Source organism: Urocitellus parryii, chromosome 2, assembly GCF_045843805.1.
Source record: "Urocitellus parryii isolate mUroPar1 chromosome 2, mUroPar1.hap1, whole genome shotgun sequence".
Lineage (NCBI taxonomy): Eukaryota > Metazoa > Chordata > Mammalia > Rodentia > Sciuridae > Urocitellus > Urocitellus parryii.
This window is the reverse complement of record NC_135532.1, coordinates 43,469,590-43,489,755: the sequence shown is the minus strand read 5'-3', so window position 1 is coordinate 43,489,755 and position 20,166 is coordinate 43,469,590. Positions and strand designations below refer to the sequence as shown.

Sequence of the window (20,166 nt, the reverse complement as noted above, 5' to 3'; positions counted from 1 at the left end):
GTGTCTTCCTTTCTTGTAGCGTGGAACTTAGAGTTACAGTTATATCTCTTACAGAGATATTACAGTTGCTTCCCTATATTTTTGTATTCCCTGTGCAGATTGTCTGTACCTTACATTGATGTTGGGTTTCCAGACCCTGCTGGTGTCCCTCAATGGATGCTACTGCACCCTGGATTTGGGACCTGCATAAGTTGGAGTGGGTGGGTCTGGGCTGCTGGGCTTGATCTCCAGTGGTAGTCTGCTAGTCTCAAGGGGCAATCTTATGCCAGTGGGTAGGTTCTATCCAGTGTCTGCCCCGTTGGGGGAGGGTTGAACCGGGCCTACTGAGAGCCTGGAACCTGAGCTTGTGTGGGCAGTCTGGGCTGGATCTTGGCTCCAGTGGTAGTCTACAATTCAATATTTAACCAATTTTTTCATTTTATTATTTGGATGGAGGTCTGGATTGCATCTACAACAGGGTTTCTGGTATGTGAACAAAATGCTAAAGAAACTATTCTGCATCTATGATGGGAATTCAAAGAAGGCTATGTTTGAGCCTGAAGATTGAATAAGGAGCAGTTACTAGCCAAACATGCATACAAAGAAGGGTGTCCTAAGTAGAACAAACAGCAATGTAAAGATGAAGTCATGTGGCCTAGCCACAGAACAGCCTTTATTTGAATGGCTTGGGAAGAAGGCAGTTTTTCAATACTAATTATGCATCGGAACCATCTATAAAGATTAAAAAAAGAAAGAAAAACAAAATATGCCAGGACTAGGAAATTTTGATTCAGTGTTTATCTGGGGTGGGGTTCCCTGCATTATTATTATTTTTTTAATTTCCTATTTAATTCTGATGTGTAGCCAGGACTGAAAACCACTGGGGTAGGTTGAGTAAGAATGAAATGACAGATGAAGTTAGTACCAGAAAGTGAAAGGACTGTAAACACAATTTAACAAACTCTCTTCCCTAACAACTTCACTGTTTGGAAATATTTTCTTTTTGTCCTTTACTGCCACTTACTGTTGCATGAAAAAAATTTGAATTCTCAACACTGCCTATAAAAGCAGGAATAAATATATTAAACTTACTTTAATAACTAAAAGACCTATATATTGCTTGAGGTAAATAGTGTACCTTCGATTAGGGATACCACTTACCACTCAAAGTTCTTTAAAAAATGTCACCAATGAAAATACCAATTTGACAAGAACAGTTGCCAGGGATAAGGAGAATGGGTTCTATTCTGGGCTGGTGCTCCTAGTCTCTGGTCAAGAAAAAGCAGGTGCCCACCTCCAAGAGATTCTCTGTCATTCATGCAAAGCTTCTTCAGCACTTATCACCTGAACAATAATAGGGGGACCTCTTCTTCCATCTTAGCCAGGTCTACAGAGACTCTTATTCTGAGGAGGCTGGATTTTTTTTTCCCCTTTACTATCATATCACATGCCTTCCATACCTTAGCTGCTCAATATTTGTTAAATCATATTCTTGGAGGAAAGGTAAGGGACGCTGAATTGTACCTTTAACACTATTCTAAGAATCGGTGCCTTCTGCCAATTAGAGGCACCTATTTTTAAAGAAGGGCAAAAAAGGGGTAGGGGCATAAGCGACCCTTGTGTAGTCAATAAAAGTGAGGGAGCTGTCATGAGGACTGGCTTGTTCTCAAGAAAGGCAGAATCACCAAAAGGCAAACAAAAACTACACTAACCAACCGCCCCCTAGAGGCCCATTCCTTGAACCTGGAGGGGACAAGTCGCTAAGAGGTAACTTGACAAGATCGGGCCTGGGCTCCTTAAACCAAGTGTCCCCACCCCACTGCTGGCTCAGCGGGTCGGCGGGAAGCGCCAGCTGCGGGGACCTCCAGTCAGCTCAGGGGACTCGCCCGCAGCCCCGACTCCTGCCCTCCACGCGCTAGGGGCCCCACGGCCGCCATTCCCGCCGCCCGGCCCTCACAGGACCCGCCTTTCGCTTCTGGCGACCATCCACGGCGTCCCCGCTCCCGCCGCCCCCTCTCCGGGTCCGGGGTGCCCGCCTCGGGCCCGCTGACCCGCCTGGCTCCGCCAGAGGGTCCTCCGCGGCTGCGGCTCCTGACTGGGAACTGCTGAGCGGCGGCGGGCGCTCGGCGCGGACCGGTCCCAGGAACCCCCGGACCCCATCCTCTGCCATCGGGTTTCCACCCGGAGCGGAAGCGGAGGTTGCTGGGGCGCCAGGGCGCGGTGAGGGGCAAAGGTGCGTGGGGCTCGCGGCTTCCGGGTTTCGGGCGGACTCGGGGCTCGGGAGGGAGGCTGCGGGTCGTGGCCGAGCTGCCTGGCGGACAGGCCGACAACCGAGGGTGAGGCTCGAGAAGGGGAACCGCGCTGCTGCGAGTCTGTCGGCAGGTCCCAAAGCCCTAAGTGGGCGGGGAGCGGTCGGTGGAGCAGCCGGGCGGGTGCGGAGCTGCCGCCCGCGCTCTGGAGCCCAGCGCCACACAGTGGACAGGGACTCCGCGGTGACAGACGTGCCGAGTGGGAATCCGTGGTGTCCAGCAAAGGTGGGTGGCCACCCTCTCACAGTTGTCGAAATGAAATTCGGCGGGAGCGGAGAGGACGAGGGGCGGCGGGAGAACAGGGTCGGTCAAAGGGGTCACCCAAAGCGTCACCGGGAGGGACATTTAACCCCGCGAGAAGGTGAGGAGTTGGGCGCCAACCAGAATAACCAGGTAGGTAGGAAGCGCCTGGGATCCAAGTGGCGGCCGCTTCCGTGGTCCTTGCCCAGAAGGCACACACTGAGGGGAAGTCCCTTAGTCCCTCAGCTTCCATCCCACAAAACTTCGATTTTCAGGTTAAACTCTTAAACTTAAGGCCTCTCTAGGTTTCATATGAGGGGATGTGACCCAATTTAACAATTATGCAGAACCAATGGTAGAGCGCGTAGATTGACACCCTGTAATTAAAAAACAGGACTTTCTAAGGCAACAAGTAATTTTCTACTGAAAAAGAATTATTGTCTGGGAAGATGTACCCACATGTTCACAAAAAGAATAAAAGATCACTTTGGCATGTTTCTCCTGTGATTAATAGTGGTCTTTCTTTTCTGGAAGGGGTATAGGTACTATTTGGTTACTTTAAAAAATGTGTATGTGTGTGTGTGTGTGTGTGTGTGTGTGTGTGTTTAGTTGTAGATGGACACAATGACTGTATTGTTTTATTTTTATGTGGTGTTGTAGATGGAACGCCTCACACTTGCTAGGCAAGCACTCTTCCACTGAGCCACAGCCCCAACCCTATTTTGATTATTTTTTGAGATCAAGACAATTATTTTTTTTAATTTGCCACACATTTCTGTTGTAAGTGTAAGAAAATTGATATCATTTTGTATTCTTACTTGAGCCAATTTTTCTTTTTTCAGGTAATTTCTTAGGCACAGAAGTCTTCTTTGAAAAACTTTGTATATTATTGAAGGATGGCAGAAGCAGTTTTGATTGATCTTTTGTTTTGAAATTGACCTGTCAGGAAAACTGCCATGAGACATTATTGAAGACATTGAATGCCATCCAATACCACCTTGCTGCCAAGGCCAAGTTCCTTTGCATAATGGGTTGCAAGTAACATGAGGTATGAAAGGGTTGGTAAACATGATAATTGTGAACTGGAAAAAAGCAATGGATTACTAGCTCTCTTGAGAGAATTTGAGACTGTTAGTAATCCCAGCATGGCTGCCTCTTTGTATACCATTAAACAAAAAATAGATGAAAAAAATCTGAGCAGCATTGAGGTAATTGTACCTGCACACAGGAAAACCTTAATGAAGGCTTTTATTGATCGTCTCTTCATTGGGGTTTACAATTTTGAGATTGAAGATTTATAGGTGACTTTGAGAGATCGCCTTTTGAAACAGTCCACTGAAATAAACACAATCACAGCTCATGAACTAGAAGAAATCCAGAGTGAAATAGAAACATATTTGAGAAGTCTGCCAGCCAGCACCGAAAGGAGAATTAACTATTATCACTTGTCCTTTGATCCCAGGTATATTTAACATTCTCTGTTGTTTTTCTGTATATGTGAAAATCCAGTCTGTCTTCAGAGGTTGCTCACCTCTTTCCATCCTTTCTTATGTTCACTTATTGTTCATTAGCATCATTTGCAATATATGTTATGCATGGCCTTGTGGGTCAGGGGTGACAAGAGAAGACTCCTTCAATGCCATATTAAATATACAAATTTGTTCTAGACCAATTTAGCTTTAAGCAAATTTCCCAGCCCTTCTTTATGATGCAATTTATAACACTAGAAGTCTCTTATTTAGAAGTTCTAAAACATCAACTCATTAATACTTTCCCAGAAGAGTGAAATTTAAAATAGTCAATCTTCCTTCTTCGGTAAACAGTATTTAATGTGAGCTATATGCTGTTGGTACCAAAAAGACAGGTGAGACAGAAGATACCCTTTGAAGAGCAGTAATCCCATATGGAAGGTAAACAGCAGTAGGTAATAAGAACATATGGAGGTACAAAGTGCTGTCAAAATTAGAAGCCAGATAAATAAGAGCTGGTTGAAGGGATCAGGGAGGTCTGCTGGAGAGACTGACTGGCTTTTGTAATGCTTTGTAGTCTTTTTTTTTTTTTTGCTTTGTAGTCTTTTGGAGAGCATCTTTTTAATCTTCATTACTTGTCTTCAACAGATATTTTCATACATGGATTTACTACAAGAACAGATGGGATATCTTATATACCAACTCTTAGTTCTTTCAATCTCTTCAGTAGTTCCAAACGAAGAGATCCCAAGGTAGTTGTTCAAGAAAATCTACATAGGTTGGCAAATACTGCAGAATTTAATGTGGAAAAATTTTATCAAATAAAGGTAAAATTTTGTTTCATATTTTGAGCCATATTTTTAGACCACACCATTAACTATATGGAATTTAATTAAGTTATTTCTCTTTTGCTTCTGGTGTTTTATCTAAAAATTTAGTAGTTTTTTCCTGAGATTTATATATCATAGCCTAAAAATAAATTTTATGAGATATATAAATCTCATAAATATATATTTACATAAATCTCATATTTATATAAATCTCATTTTATATATATATATATATATACACACACACACACACACACATTCACACACACACACAGAGATTTTTTTTTCATCTGGAGCTCTTCAATTCTAAAAGTATGGTTAATACTTCGTATAGTAACACTGTCGTTTTTGAGGTAGAAGAAAGATTCCTGAATTATAAGAAAGAAAAGCCATTATTTTCCAAATACTACCATCATAATTAAGGAATAATATCTTATTCCTTATAAAATTCTAGCTTTATTTGAGTCTAGGAAAAATAAATGCAATATTAATTTGATAATTACTTTTAATTTCTTTTGAAAATGTTAAATTCTTATTTTTGGAAGACTAGTACCCATTTCAAGTATGAGGTATTCATCATGAGCTTTATTGAACTCTTAAGTGTTAAAACCTAGTTTCCTTTAAGTAAAACAGGCAGAGATATTGCATGTAGTATTTTGTATTGAAATTATAGACCTATTGAATTCTAGTAATTTATGCTGGTTACATAATTTTGCGCTGAAATAAGTACTTTCAGAAAAGCTTATGTTATAAGAAACCCCATTTTCAAAATCTTTTTATCATGTATCTTTGATATTAGACTGATCATGCCAATGAAGTGTGGATTATGGGAAGGGAGGAGCCTAAATTTTTGATGGAATAACCTCGAACCAGAGAGGAGTCACAATAGCAGCTCTTGGTGCTGACTACATACCTATAGTTTTCGCAGATCCTATCACAAAAGCATGTGGGGTTTCTCACTCTGGTAAATATATTTAATTAAGCATTGAGGATTCTCATAAATTTTTAGTAGAGGAAAAAATGAATTTTTCTAGTGGGCGTGACAGTACTATACTCTTATTATAGGAGCAAATAAAGGGAATTTATAAGTCAAATGATATGAATTAGAGTAGAATTCCCAAAGGAGATGGTCCCTAGGTAGATTCCTGAGGAGTCTTTAGGTTTTGGCTCAGTGTCAGTGTTTGTAAGCAAGGATATTATTATTTTTTAATGCTTAACATTTATGAATTATAGAAGGAATTCACAACAGAAACCATTTTCACCTATCAACAGGCATAATGTGTAGCACAAACTAAGCATTATTATATTGACTGTGTTAAGTGTTTAACATCTGTCAGCCTTCCAACAATGGAAAGTAGTCAAATCTATCATTATCCCCATTTTACAGATGAGGAAACTGAAAAACAGCAATTTAAGTAACTTAACCCAAGATCATGTGGCTAGTATTTGGTAGAGCCAGACTAAGCTCAGAAGTGGGTTTGTGCCTATGCTGCTAACCACTGTGCTTTACTGCCTCTGGGTGCTGCTGTATGCATGAAACTCCTTCTCACATGTAGTGGGCAGGTAAATTGGTATAACTGGTATATTTGATAATGGAGAAGTATGGGCAGTGGCTTGTAGAAAAATCTTAGAATATCTTTGCATGGAATAAAGTTTTCTAAAAGCTGAGAAGATGAGAAAATTTTAGAGGGAAACTTTATCTCTGAGCTACATCCCTAGTCCTTTGTTTGTTTGTTTTGTTTTTTTGGTACCAGGGATTGAACTCAGAAGCACTCGACCATTGAGCCACATCCCCAGTCCTATTTTGTATTTTATGTAGAGACAGGGTCTCACTGACTTGGTAAGCAAGGATATTATTAACATTAAGGGGTAAGATAATTCTACTGTGCCCTTGAAAGTTTCTTTGGCCCTTGAAATTCTTAATGCCAGTAGCACCCCCAGTCATTGCAATAATCAAACAGCAACCCTCCATTGTCTAAGTACTGCCTAGGGACGTAGTGCTACCTCTGCTTGGGGACCCTTGATATTCAGGCACCAGGGAGTAGGAATGTCAGGCATGGTATACAAAGAAATTCACACAGATGCAGCAGCCCATGTAAAAGTAGGGAGTTAAAAAAAAGGAAGACATGTTTGCAAAACTGCATTTAGTTTAAACAACTACATGTGTTTAACAATAACTGTTGCCGAAGAGCACAGATGTACTTTTAGATGCTATACTAAGGTTACAGAATTTTTTTTGGTGAAGGTATTTGAAAATAATATTTAAATTATCCTGTGATTATGATTCTATGTGAAATGAGAACTGATGTTTTGAATTCCTTCTTACTTGTAAATCTGTGACTACTTTGATATTTAGACTATAAAGAAAAAAGTGACATATTTTTCTTCTGACCTAGCTAAATTAATGGAATTGGTTGAGTATTCAGGGTTATCATATGACAATGTCAAAAGTTTTTAAGTTTTGGATCTCAGTTCTTGGTTTTAAAAAGGAAATACTATTTACTAATAATGTTTTGAAATGTTTATTTTTAAGATCTCTAAGATGAAGCAGTCTATATGATGAATTTAATAAAAATTCCTCAGCCAGATGTATATATTTGCATATGCATGTCCTTCAGGAAAGAAACAAATAGGGAATGAATACATTATAGGTATGTGAATAATTAAGGATGGCCTCCAAGGCAGAGAGATGCTCTATCAGGTCCATATAAAAGTCTTGACAATATCTCTTTTTAGCTCAGAATACTTTTTTCTATTTGCTTTCTTTTGAAATCACTGCCTTTAATTTCGGAGGTAGCTCAAAATCATCATGTTAAAAATGCAATATGTTTTTTCTGCAGCCTTCTTTACCACATTGGTTTTCTATTTTGGCTATTGATATCCCATCCACTTACTTACCTAGAATCTGATATTTCATTCTGTTCTTCCCATAACCACATATCCCATGGGTTCCCAGCAGAAGTTTAATTTATTATCTAAATATTTGTTGCTTTCATCATCTTCTTCCTTTATCTGTAAAGATTGGTCTCTTCTCCTGAGTGCTTAGTTTTAGAAGCATATACATATGGAGTGCTGAAGGAAGGAGTAAGGGGGCTCCTTACTCTCCAGCTTAATCAGCTGAATCTAACTCCCAATATAGGGAATAAAGGAAAAAAGCAACATTGTTTGGTTTTTGTCTTCAGGAAGTAGATCAAAGCAGGATTGAAGTAAATGGTTTAATCTTAGGATTCCACAGGATCCAACAAAGAGGAAGGGAAGTTTATAAAAGGGAAAGTTAATGGAAGTAGACTTGTTTTATGTGTAAAATATGAGGTAGAAATGAAAACTACAAAATACTGCTGAAAGAAATGAAAGATGAAAAAACAAATGGTGAGAAATCCCATGTTCATGGATTGGAGGACTTAATATTGATGTCATTACCTAAAGTGGTCTACAGATTTAACGCAATCCATAGAAAATCCCAAAGGCCCTTTTTTCTAAATAAATCCATCCCAAAATTTCATTGGAATCTCAAAGGGATTCTGATAGTTACAACAATCTCAGGGGGAAAAAAAAAAGGAACAATGTTGAATGACTCACACCTCCGAAAACAGTATGGCAATTCCTCAAAATTTCAAAATACAATTGCCATATGATTTATCAACTATATTTCTGAATATACATTTAAAAGAATTGAAAGCACAATCTAAAAGACATATCCCGCCCCATGTTTATAGCAGCATTATTCATAATACCTAAGAGTTGGAAGCAAACGAAACACCCAATAACAGGTGAATAAATGAGCAAATTGTGGTATATCACAATGGAATATTACCTAGCCTTAAAAGGTAGGAAATTCTGACATAATACATCATGGTGAGCCTTGAGATCGTTATGCTAAATAAAATAAGCCTCTTCCCAAAAGATAAAAACTGTGTGATTTCAGTTATAGGAGTATCTAAAGTGATAAAATTTGTAGAAACAAAGAATTGTGATGCCACGGACTGAGGGAAGGGAGAAATTAGTTATTTAATGGATATAGAGATTCAGATTTGCAGAATGAAAAAGTTCTGCAGGAGATTGGTTATGCAATAGTGTAAATATGCTTAATACTACTGAATTGTACATTTATAATGGTACATTTTATATGTTTCTTACCACAATTAATATTTTGTAAAGAGAGAAGAGTAAGATGGTATAAATGAAGCATATAGAACAGTTTTTAAAGGAAGAGGATAGTGACTCCCATTAAATAGCTATTCTGTGTCATGTATTTTGTAAAAGTACATCTCACATTGGAAGAAGTATTATGTGTAATAATTATGTGAATCAGAAACTGAATCTATTCATTTTTAACTTAGACAAAAATTGAGTTGAAATTTTATGTTTTAATCTTCCTTATCTCTTTTTCTTTCTATTTTCCAGGCCTGAGAGGTACTATATTAGGTTTGCAATGGCTACAGTGAATGCTATGATAGCAGAATATGGCTGTAGATTAGAAGACATTATTGCTGTATGTCCCTTCAGTAGGACCTTGCTGTTTTACTCTTCCCAGGGAATCAGCAAACACATTTCATAATCTTCATCCTGAATGCCTATGACTTTTTAACTCACCCAGTCCTCATATTGACATCCCTGAAGTCACCAGGTATGTTTGATTTTCACTGTGGAACTGCAAGTTTGATTATTGTTTATTGCTTCTGAAATGACAATTATTTTAGAGACCAGTTGCTAACTCCAAGAAGACAGGTGGCAGATATTCACTGCAATATACACTACACAAAAACTCATTTTAAATATAAAATCTATTCTCAACATGTACAAATGACATAAAATTTCTTGTCTGGTATCTCTCATTAATTTGAAAGTGAAGGAAGAAACAGTTGGCCTTGAAAAAGTTTCAATTTCTACTTAAACTTAACTAGCATTTACTTGACATTACAGTCATTGCTCGGGTAAACTCTCTAGGATATAAAAACATTTAGAAAGCTAATATTTTAAAATTGTTCATATTTTCTAATTAATTGGAAGGATATATGTCTTCAAAAAATATTAGGTAACATAAATACACAGCTACTTTTCTTTTTTGTGGTCTCATGCATCTTGAATTTAAAAAATTTTGCTTTTAATATCTATTAGAAAATATTTGTTATTTCTACAAAGGAAAATTGATAGCTGATTTGAATTGTGTTCCTATTCCAATCAGTAAAACCTTACTCATTTAATACCTAAGTATAAAGAATTGGAATTGATTCTTGATTTGACTTGTCAAATAATATCACTAATTTTCATTTGTATTTCAAGTTTTAGAGGGAAGCAAGTTTTTAGTGAAAATATGGCTAATTAAGAGGAAAGAAGACCAGACGGTTAGATGACTAAAAAGCATACTCTGTCTAAACCAAATGAATCTTAGTTAAAAATACTCTTGTATTTGAAAAATTTCTTCTTAAGTAAGCCCTTGATTTTGATTATAAAATTCTGTAACTAGATTATGTCTACAGGACAGTATGGAAGTTCATACAGTTCATTTATAAACTTAGGTGATAAAAAATCTATCATTTCTTAGTTATTCCTTGTTGTGTTCATAAGTAACAATTTGCATTATTCCTACCAGATTTTTTATAGAACTCTTTTACATCGTTGTACATACTGTTTTCATATTTCTATATTTTCTATTTTTAAAAACATATCCACTCTTGACTATGTTGCTTGTTGGCCATATTATATGGCCCCTTAATTACAACATCCTCCAAACTTAACTCTATCTCACTGAAACCTGCTTCTCTCTTGTGCTCTATGTTATCTTAGAGAATTCAACCATTATTCATTTTGTTGTCCAGCCAGAAGACCTGGAGTTCCTCTGAATGTCTCCCTTTCCTTTCCCCTTCCTTTCTCACACTACTGACTCGGTATGTCTACCATCTGTTCCTATGCTTCTGTTTCAACCACCAGACATTCAGGTCATCATCGCTCACCTGTGTCACTAGATAAGCCTTTTTTTTTTCTAATTGCATCTAACCCTGCCATTATTGATTATTTTGAAATCCAAATATCACCCCAGGATATTTTTCTAAATTACTTCATGGTTTTCCCACCACCTCCAAAATGAACATGCTGACTAAAATGTGCAAATGTAGTCATGAGCTCACCCTTGCTTACTTCTTTACTTTGCACTCCCTTTTCTACACCATCTACTCTAGTCACTCTATACTTTTCCAATTCCTACAATATGGGCCAATAAGCTAGGTCAGACCATAGAAGTTGGTTTGCATTCAAGACCATCTAGAAATCAAGACTTTGTTCAAGATTCCTTTCAATTAGTCTTTCTACTAAATTAGCATCTTAATACCAATGACATGTATATACAATGTAAACATGTAAGGGAATGAACACAACGTGTTTCCCTAGTTTCTTGCAGAGGTACAGCCAACATTCAGTTGTCAATATAGTATATGCATGGGCTGGGGCTGGGACTCAGTGGCAGAGTGCTTGCCTAGCATGTGTGAGGCACTGGGTTTGATCCTGAGTACTCCATACAAATAAACAAATAACAGCATTCTGCCCATCTACAACTTACAAAAAAATTTTTAAATATATAGTATATCACATATCCTGCAAATGACATGATTTCATTGTTTTTTACGGTGAATAAAACTCCATTGTATGTATACCACATTTTCTTTATCTTTCATCCATTGATGGACATCTAGCTTGGTTCTATGGTTTGGCTATTGTGAATTGTATTGGTATAAACATGGGTATCCATGTATTGCTATAGTATGCTGACTTTAATTCTTCAGGATAAATTCCAAGGAGTGTTATAGCTGGGTCATATGGTGGTTCCTTTTCTACTTTTTGTGGAACCTCATTACTGATTTCCAAGATGGTTGTACTACTTTACAATTACACCAATAGTGGAAAAGTGTTCTTTTTCTCAACATTCTCTCCAACACTTATTGTTCTTTGTATTCTTGATGATTGCCATTGTGACTGGTGTCAGATGAAATCTCAGAGTCATTTTAGTTTGTATGGCCCTAATAACTAATGATGTTGAACATTTATTTATTTATTTATTGGCCATTTGTATGTCTTCTTCAAAGATGTGTCTGTTTAATTCATTTGTCCATTTATTAATTGGGTTTTTTCTTTTTGGTGTTAAGTTTTTATATATACATATTCTAGGTATTAATCCTGTATCAGAAGAGTGCTAGCAAAGATTTTCTCCCATTCTGTACATTCTCTCTTCACATTCCTAATTGTTTCCTTTTCTGTACAGAAGCTTTTTTCATTTGATGCTGTCCTGTTTATTAGCACTTGGCATTATTTCCTGAGCTTTAGAGGTCTGACTGAGAAAGTCATTCCCTGTGCGTGCATGTTGGATATTGACCCTGTGTTTTCTTCTAGGAGTTGCATAGCTTCTGGTCTGATTCCTCGGTCTTTGATTCATTTTGAGTTGATTTTTGTTCAGGTGAGAGATAAGGATCTAGTCTTATTCTTCCTCATATGGATATCCACTTTTCACAGCACCATTTGTTTAAAAAGCTATCTTTTCTCCAATGTAGGTTTTTGGCACCTTTGTCAAGGATCAGATGGCTGTAGATGTGTGTGTTTTTCTCTGTGTCTTCTGTTATTACCATTAGTGTGTGTCTGTTTTTATGCCAGTACCATGCAGTTTTTTGTTACTATACCTCTCTAGTGTAATTTGAACTAAGGTATTGTGATGCCTCCCTCTGTCCTGTGAGCTCATAGTGTCCTGGTAGATTCTCAGCATCTCACAGAAATGGGGGAAACATACAATGGCAAAAACCAAAGCTAACAATGTACAGCATCAATATAAATGCCTCTTGCCTATTATGAGATCTACAACAATAATTAACACAAAAACAGGAAAGATGAGTCAGTAATTGCCAACAGAAAAAACAATAAATAGCCATGAACTACATCTGGTATCACAGTAAGCAATAGGTGTCAAGTATACCATCCACAGTACTAATAATTGCAACAACATGAATGGTGGGGGCAATAATTATATAAACCAAATAGTTCTAAGAGATTGTGAAACTACAGTTTATTAAAAGAAAAAAATGTGACAGGAAAGTAAAAGAAAGTTTAGGATGTTTGGAATGAAGAGAATGCAGAAGAGATGCAGCATGTAATGGGTAAAAAGAAGGAGGAGAGAAAATGAACAAGAGAATTTGGCTGTTAAATGGGAGGAGAGAGAAAAACAAGAGAATCAAACAAAACAAAATATACAAAAAACTATCAAAAGACAACACAATAAACAATAACTATTTTTAAAAAGGAGAGAGAAATATGTCCATAAACTGATCAGCACAGCAAGAAAAAAACACACACACACACACACACACACACACACAATGAAAAATGAAAGAATTGTTTTTACTGAGGTAATCAAAACTGTCAACATGGACGAATAGTTACTGCCTCTACCTAACTGTTCTATTTTTTTCTTGCACTATGTTGAAAGAGGGAGAGAGAGAGAGAGAGCACACACCCCAAGGGGTTGTTAAAACCCTTCCTCTTTTTGTGTTGCCTACTGAGCTGCCAATAGGAGTGGCCTAAGCCTGAAGTTGGTTGAAGTAGCTCTCAGCTTCTCTTCTCGCCAGTTTAAGGTAGGATGGAATGGGAAGTACTGTTGATTGGAGTTTTGTCTGCACAGAACAGATCAATGCACTCCAGGATGAGACTTCTGCAGAATTCTGGGAGGGAAGTTTTGGGGGTGGCTTTTAGGTCTAATCAGACCCTAGGGGCTTTGTTGGTCTGCTCTGGGGATTAGATCAACATACCCCAAGGGCCTAGCAGATACCAATTCCTGCAGGGAGTAAGGATCTGGGGTGCTTCCCAAGAATTCTATTGGTGGGACATAGGAGCTAATCCTCCACAGGTCTTGCACACTCTGCCACCCCAAAATACTACCTTCCCAGGCTTAGTCCCTGAGTGTATCAGCACCCATCTGTTCAGTTTCCTTGACCCTCTTCAGCTGGTCATGTGATCTGCCAGACTCAAAGGGAAGGTTAGTTGCATTCTCTTCTGTATGTATTACTTAAATCCCCCTGGATACATTCTCTTTGCCCGTGCCACTCACTTTCTGCTAGATACAGCCTATGACACATGGTAGGGGCTTGCTTGGACAATATGGCAACATTTTCTCTGGTCTCCCAGATTTCTACAGCAGTCAGCTGCAGTGTAGCCCAAGAAGGCTCTGGCCTCAGCTTTCTCTCCACTTTCCAGACACCAGTTTGCTATGCAGCCTCTGGATCAGCTAAGTTCAGGCTGCTTTACTGATCCACAGTTTTTTGTATGTGCCAAATGTGTCCACTGTATTTGTCTTTGTATTACTCCTCCTCTCTGAGGTGAACCAGCTCCATTGCCACTGCTGCCACCTACTTGGCTCCAACATACTCCTTGTTCTTTGTTCAATGCACCCAAATTTCTGAGTCTCTAAGGACTCTGCCCAACATTGGGTTAATACCCTCTTTCACCCACTTTGCACTGAAGTAATACTCCCACTGCTTGAATCCTGAGCCATGAACCAACTGGAAATTCAGTTTTCCTCTAATCTGCTATCTTGAGTCCTCACTCTCTTGAAGAACTCATAACCCCCCTTTAAGAGTCAGATAAGAAGTGGAGATTTAACACAATGGTAGAGTGCTTGCCTAGAATGTGTAAGGCCTGGGTTCATTCTCCAGTATAAAAAAAAAAAAAAAAAAGATTTAGATCAGAGATCACTTCTACCAGAGCATTTTCTTTGGCTGTTTGCCTCATTATTATACATTCTGAGCATCAATTTTTAGAGTTCCTAATGAATTGATTTGTAAATATTGTTCTGTTTGCCTGTCTACTACTAAATATAACCTTCATAGAGTAAGGACCATGTCTTAATTATTTTCATATTTTTATGATCTAGCAAAGATTTTCACATTGCAATCATCTTAGCTCTATGGAAGGAAAAAAGGGAAGAAGGGAGGAGAAAGAATCCTTTAATGATGTAATGTAAGGTCTGGTCAACCGCACGAGACCAGCATGCTAGCTTCATATTAGAGGTTCTAAGCATAGAAGTTTGCCACAGTCTGGCTGGGCATGAAACACTAGCCACTCAAGCAGGAACAAACTTTATTTCCCAACTCCCGCGAATGCCACGCACGTGGCCTTCTCCCTGGACACACCACACACCAACTGGAAATCCCTCCTCCAGCACTTCCCCAACCAACGTGAACTCCCCAGGAATCCCCAGGAGAACTCCAAAGTAGCAAAAGTTCTTCAATTTATTTAGTTCCCTTTTGTCACCTGTCTCTTCTGAGGGTGGAAAGTGGGGATTCTTTTGAGGACAGAAGGAAAATGCACAAGACCCTGACAATACTAAGAAAAGCCCATAAATTTTCCCATCCCAAGCCTTAATCTCTGTAGGTAGAGGATGCTTTAGAGATTTCAGATGATGTTTGGGGACCCACCTCTTAGCAAATTCTTTTTATGCTTGTTTGTTTGTTTGTTTATAGAGTGTGGAGCTGTTGCTCTCAGTTTTGGCCCCTCAAAAAGAGCTGGACAGTTGGAAAACATTTTCCCATTACATTTTGTTAACTTTATAGAAAATCACATCTTTTCCAACCTAGATGAAGTTTTGTAAAAAGATTTATATGAAGTGAATCTGTACCAGCTTTATCTTTTCTCCTTCTCCCCCTTTTAGTCATATTATTTTATTTATGTACATTTAAATGCATAACCTTCTACATAGTACCTCTATTTAAAGACTATGAAGAAAATTTGGCCTTGATAATACTCAGTGGTTAGTTGCAGATCTTACTCATTTGAAGGTCTAAGTGGTCATCATTTTATTTTCTTTTTTTTAACCAACACCTTTATTTTATTAATTTATTTTTATGTGGTGCTGAGGATGGAACCCAGGACCTCACATGTGTTAGAGGAGGCTCTACCACTGAGCCACAATCCCAGACCCATAAGTGGTCATCATTTTCTTCCTGACTTTCACTTCCTTCCAAAGCTATGGTCTTAGGAATATAATTGGAGCATTTTATTCTTCGGGTTTCACTTGTTAAAATTTTTGTTGTAATGTTCACTTTCTTTTTTCTTTTTTTTTTTTTTATTGGTTGTTCAAAACCTTACATGGCTCTTGGCATATCATATTTCAGACATTAGTTTCAAGTGAGTTATGAACTCCCATTTTTACCCCAAATACAGATTGCAGAATCACATCAGTTACACATTCACCTTTTTACATAATGCCCGCTCACTTTCCATGTTGTAAGTTTTTAGCTTCTCATTGCTAATGCGATTCTTGTGCTTGATCTTGAAACTGTAGATTCTTCAACCTGCCAGCAAAGGAAATTAAAAAAAAAAAATCACAGGATGAAGAGAAAATTCCATTATTCTCCTCTAGATGCATAAAAAGAAATGATTCTGGGTTGTAAAACTATCCTTTCAAAAGCTGTTTCTAACAAACAACCTCCCTGTAAAGGCACCCAGATTCTATAGTTGTTAGTACATTTTATGACAGTACCCTTGGTCTCATAAAAGTATCTATAATTCTCACTGGTTTTCTTCCTGGGAGATCTTCCAGATCAGTGATCATAGTAGCAGTCTTGAATCATCACTTCAGAACTCCTTCTATAAAATTCAAACAGATTAACAAGATAGCAGAGAGAAAAACAAAACAAAACAAAAAACATGGATAGCATCTTCAAGAAAAGTTGGTGACTTGAAATCCCTCCAAATCTCAGACTATGGGTGGATGTGACCAAATCACCAAAAAGAGCAGGACTTAAACAAGATGAAGATGAACAGCAGTATTGTAAGTGTTGCTGAAAGTAACAGTAAAAGGAAACTACAAAGTTTCAGGAAAATAATAAAAATGAAAAAAACATCAAAACTCATGGGATACATTTGAAGCAGTGTTTTTAGAAACATTTATTACATTAAAACCTTTATAAGGTGAAAATAGTGAATTCAATATTAAATTCAAAAGAATACAAAAATACAAAAATGAAAACTAAAATAAAGCAGAAGAAATCAAGAAAAAAAGCGCAGAAATTGACAGCTTAGCAAAATAAAACATTAAAAAAGGTGGTTAAGAATGAAGAGAAAGTGTGAATCATCCTAATTGGTGAAAATACAAATTCACAAAATACAAAATGATACAGTGAAATAATGTTTGAAACAGAAAATAGTAAAAGTCTATTTGGAATAATTCTGTGCAAAATTACCTGAAAACTCCAAAATTTTTCAAAATTCTGCTACTGGCCATCCTCCTCCCATGATAATCATTCTAGATAATCATTCTAATTGACTTTACCAAGAAATTCTGTTAGCGTTTGGATGATTTAATAAACCCTATGGTATATAAATTGTTATAGAGTGTAGAAAAGAGAAAACTTCCAAATTGTTTTTATAAAGTATGTGTCAAAATGAAAGCCTGATAAATAGTACTAAAAAATTACAGGCCTGTCTGATTTATGAATATTAATGCAAAATCTTTAAAAAATATTATTAAATAGCATCTGTAATGTTAAATAGAATGCAAAATATTAAGAATATATCATAAGCACATGGCATTCATTATGGAAATGCCTCAAGTTCAATATTAGAAAAATCATTAGGATAATTCATCCACTCATCATACCATACTTGTTAAGAATAAAAATCATGTAACTGTCTTTATAGGTATCTAAAAGTCTTAACAAAATTCAACATATATGCTTGACAAAAAGAAGGAAGGAAGGGAAGGAGGAAGGGAGAGGGAGGACAGAAAGAAAGAAAAAGTGAAGGAGGTAATGAGTGAGGAAGGCTAGCTCAAGAAAAGAGTCAATAATTTCTTGACAGGATTTCATACATGTAAGGCAAGCAGACATTGCTCTTCTCAATCTGCTGGAATAAGAAGTACATAAGACACTTTGAAACAATTTTGCAGTTTATACCAAATATGGAGGAGAAGGATTAAGTTAAAGGATACCACATATTTAGAGTGTGAGTTAAAGATTGACTTTTTGCAGATGGTCAAAGTCAAGAAATTAAACAAATGACAAAGAGACTATTAGATTCAAAGATTAAGGAAGCATATCAATCACATACAATGAGTGAATCTAGTTTGCATTGTGATTGGAACAATTCTAAAGACTGATTTATTCAGAAAATTTGAGTAAAGTTAGCTATTAAATGATACCAAGGAATTATTGTCAATCTTGTTAGATGCTAGTGGCATGGCAGTTATGTAAAAAGTACCCATGTTGCTACATATTGACCTATTTAGAGATGATGTTATCTAAGTGTTGCTACTACATGCTTCAAGGTTATTAATAACAAGAAAGAAAACAGGGACAGATGATACAAATGTGACAAAATCTTGATAATTGTGGAATCTGAGTGATAGGTATCTGGGGGTCCATTGCACTATTTTCTCAATTTTTCTGTGTTTGTAGTTGTTATATTGTTTTTAAAATTAAACTTATACTCCTAGTAGTAATAGGGTAACATCTCTCTCTTAAAAATATATATATACACATCCATACATATCAATTCCTTTTTTTAAAGCAACAGGTGCACGTTGTGTATATTTTCCTATGTGTATGGTGGAGTGGGTAAAAGCATCTGACTGTTGGATACCTATTGAAACAAAGAGAGTCATATGCCATATATATTAACACAAAGAACCAATAATTTATATAGAAGAGTTTCATAATTCACAAAGTAAAGACAACAGTAGATATACTTTCCTGCTAGATCTACTGAATGGTGAAGAAAGAAGGCGCTCACTTTTTACTGTGATGAATGGAATCCCTTTTGCATAATAATTCTTTTGATAAAACACTACATGGAGTTTCCATTCTCTGCCATAGGAATAGAGAAATATATGACTTAGTGGCAGTTTATGGTAAAAACCAGGATTTTGCTTTGAGAACTAACAGAACTGCCAAGAAATCTCATCAAAGCATAGTTTGATAAAAATAAAAATAAATAAAAAATTAAGAAGTATATTTCTAAAATAAAAGTACTTTTTCTAGTCTGGTCTAAATGTATTGTACCATCACTAGGAGTATCATAGTCCATTTTGGAAAGTAACTCTTAAACAAGTTCAGAGGAAAGAAATTCTGAAGGTGAGGGCACATAGAATCAGATATGGTCAATGGAGGATTTGGGTTAGAAATGATCAGCTTGGAGAAAAGAAATCTCAGTGGCAAGAGGATAAATCCCAGCATGTATTTGAAGTAGGAAATGTTCAAGTGTTAGGAAAACCATCAAAACTAGTGGGAATCATCAGAAAGTTGATTTTGGCTTGGTAAGAATACTGGGAAAGGCAATCACTAATGAGGCTTAAGCACCCTAGCACATTTTTATTGGTTATACCAAGAATGCAAATCCCTAGTTGCTCTTTATACAGGCGATTTTTCAGCAAGCAACCTTGAGTTATATTAGGTCCTACTTCGGAAAAATGAACTAGCTTGCTTCCCTTTTGTTTTAAAAAATGGTGGATTCCCCAGACTCAGTATTCTCAACCTAGGAAACAAATAATTGTGCATAGGGTATATCTGGGCTCCTCCTTGGTGCTGCTTGCTACAGGGATTGGGCGATTAGGGAAAACAATTCAAACCTGGTGTTCATGATGCTCCATAGTGGTGAATAAAAAAACAGATCTCTCTTGTCTTCTGCCAATATCCATAAAGCCATGATAGGCTACTTGATTATCTTGTAAGTAGGGCAAAGTCAATAAATCCCAGGCCTGACAATGAATAAGCATATCAGTTGGGGGTTCTCTATCTAGAGGTGGATAGGTAAACATTTTTGTGAGAATGCTGAATATAAGCAAAAAATCAAGTCTCAGACAAGATGATTTCCTTGGATCTTCAATGTCATTTCAATCCCATATATTCTGTCCTTCTTGTTTAAATAACACAGTAAATAGGTTTGGTCTTCTCTACAGAATATCAGATGACTCTTATGGAGTTACCCCCAAAACAAAAATATTGCTCTGTCCCTCCCAGTTGGACCATCAGGAAATCTCCAGGTAAACATGGCCTCACTGCTTTTAAATGGTCCAGCTTCCATCCGTTGTCTTTATATATTCCCACTAAAAATCTTTATTTTGCATTTAGATGTAGGAATATTTAAGTGATTATGCCCCAAATGTAATTCATCTCAGACTTTATGTCAGAGCTCTCAGTACCTTCAGGATTATGACTTGAGCCTCAAGTCTATGCCTTGACAACCCTCTTTATGCCCTGTTATAAGTAACTTTGACTTGTCTTATTGGAAATTCATGGGCATAAGTTTCATTAGCATCAATGAGACTTTAGTATTTAGTGTGGTGGTAAACACACATCCCAAAATATT

At 37.2% G+C, this 20,166-nt stretch overlaps 2 pseudogenes across 2 annotated transcripts in view; both read left to right on the top strand.

Moving 5' to 3' along the window:
• The first annotated feature begins 1,735 nt into the window (after nucleotides 1–1,735).
• LOC113175379 (purine nucleoside phosphorylase LACC1-like) overlaps nucleotides 1,736–20,166 on the top strand; it is a 192,020-nt pseudogene continuing 173,589 nt past the window's right edge. The window contains exon 1 of the transcript XR_013343260.1: nucleotides 1,736–1,746. The product of XR_013343260.1 is annotated as a purine nucleoside phosphorylase LACC1-like (transcript). The remainder of the gene's footprint in view (nucleotides 1,747–20,166) is intronic.
• LOC144253297 (purine nucleoside phosphorylase LACC1-like) lies at nucleotides 1,926–9,373 on the top strand (annotated as a pseudogene). Its single transcript, XR_013343261.1, has 4 exons — nucleotides 1,926–2,212; nucleotides 3,371–3,990; nucleotides 4,646–4,824; nucleotides 9,232–9,373. The product of XR_013343261.1 is annotated as a purine nucleoside phosphorylase LACC1-like (transcript).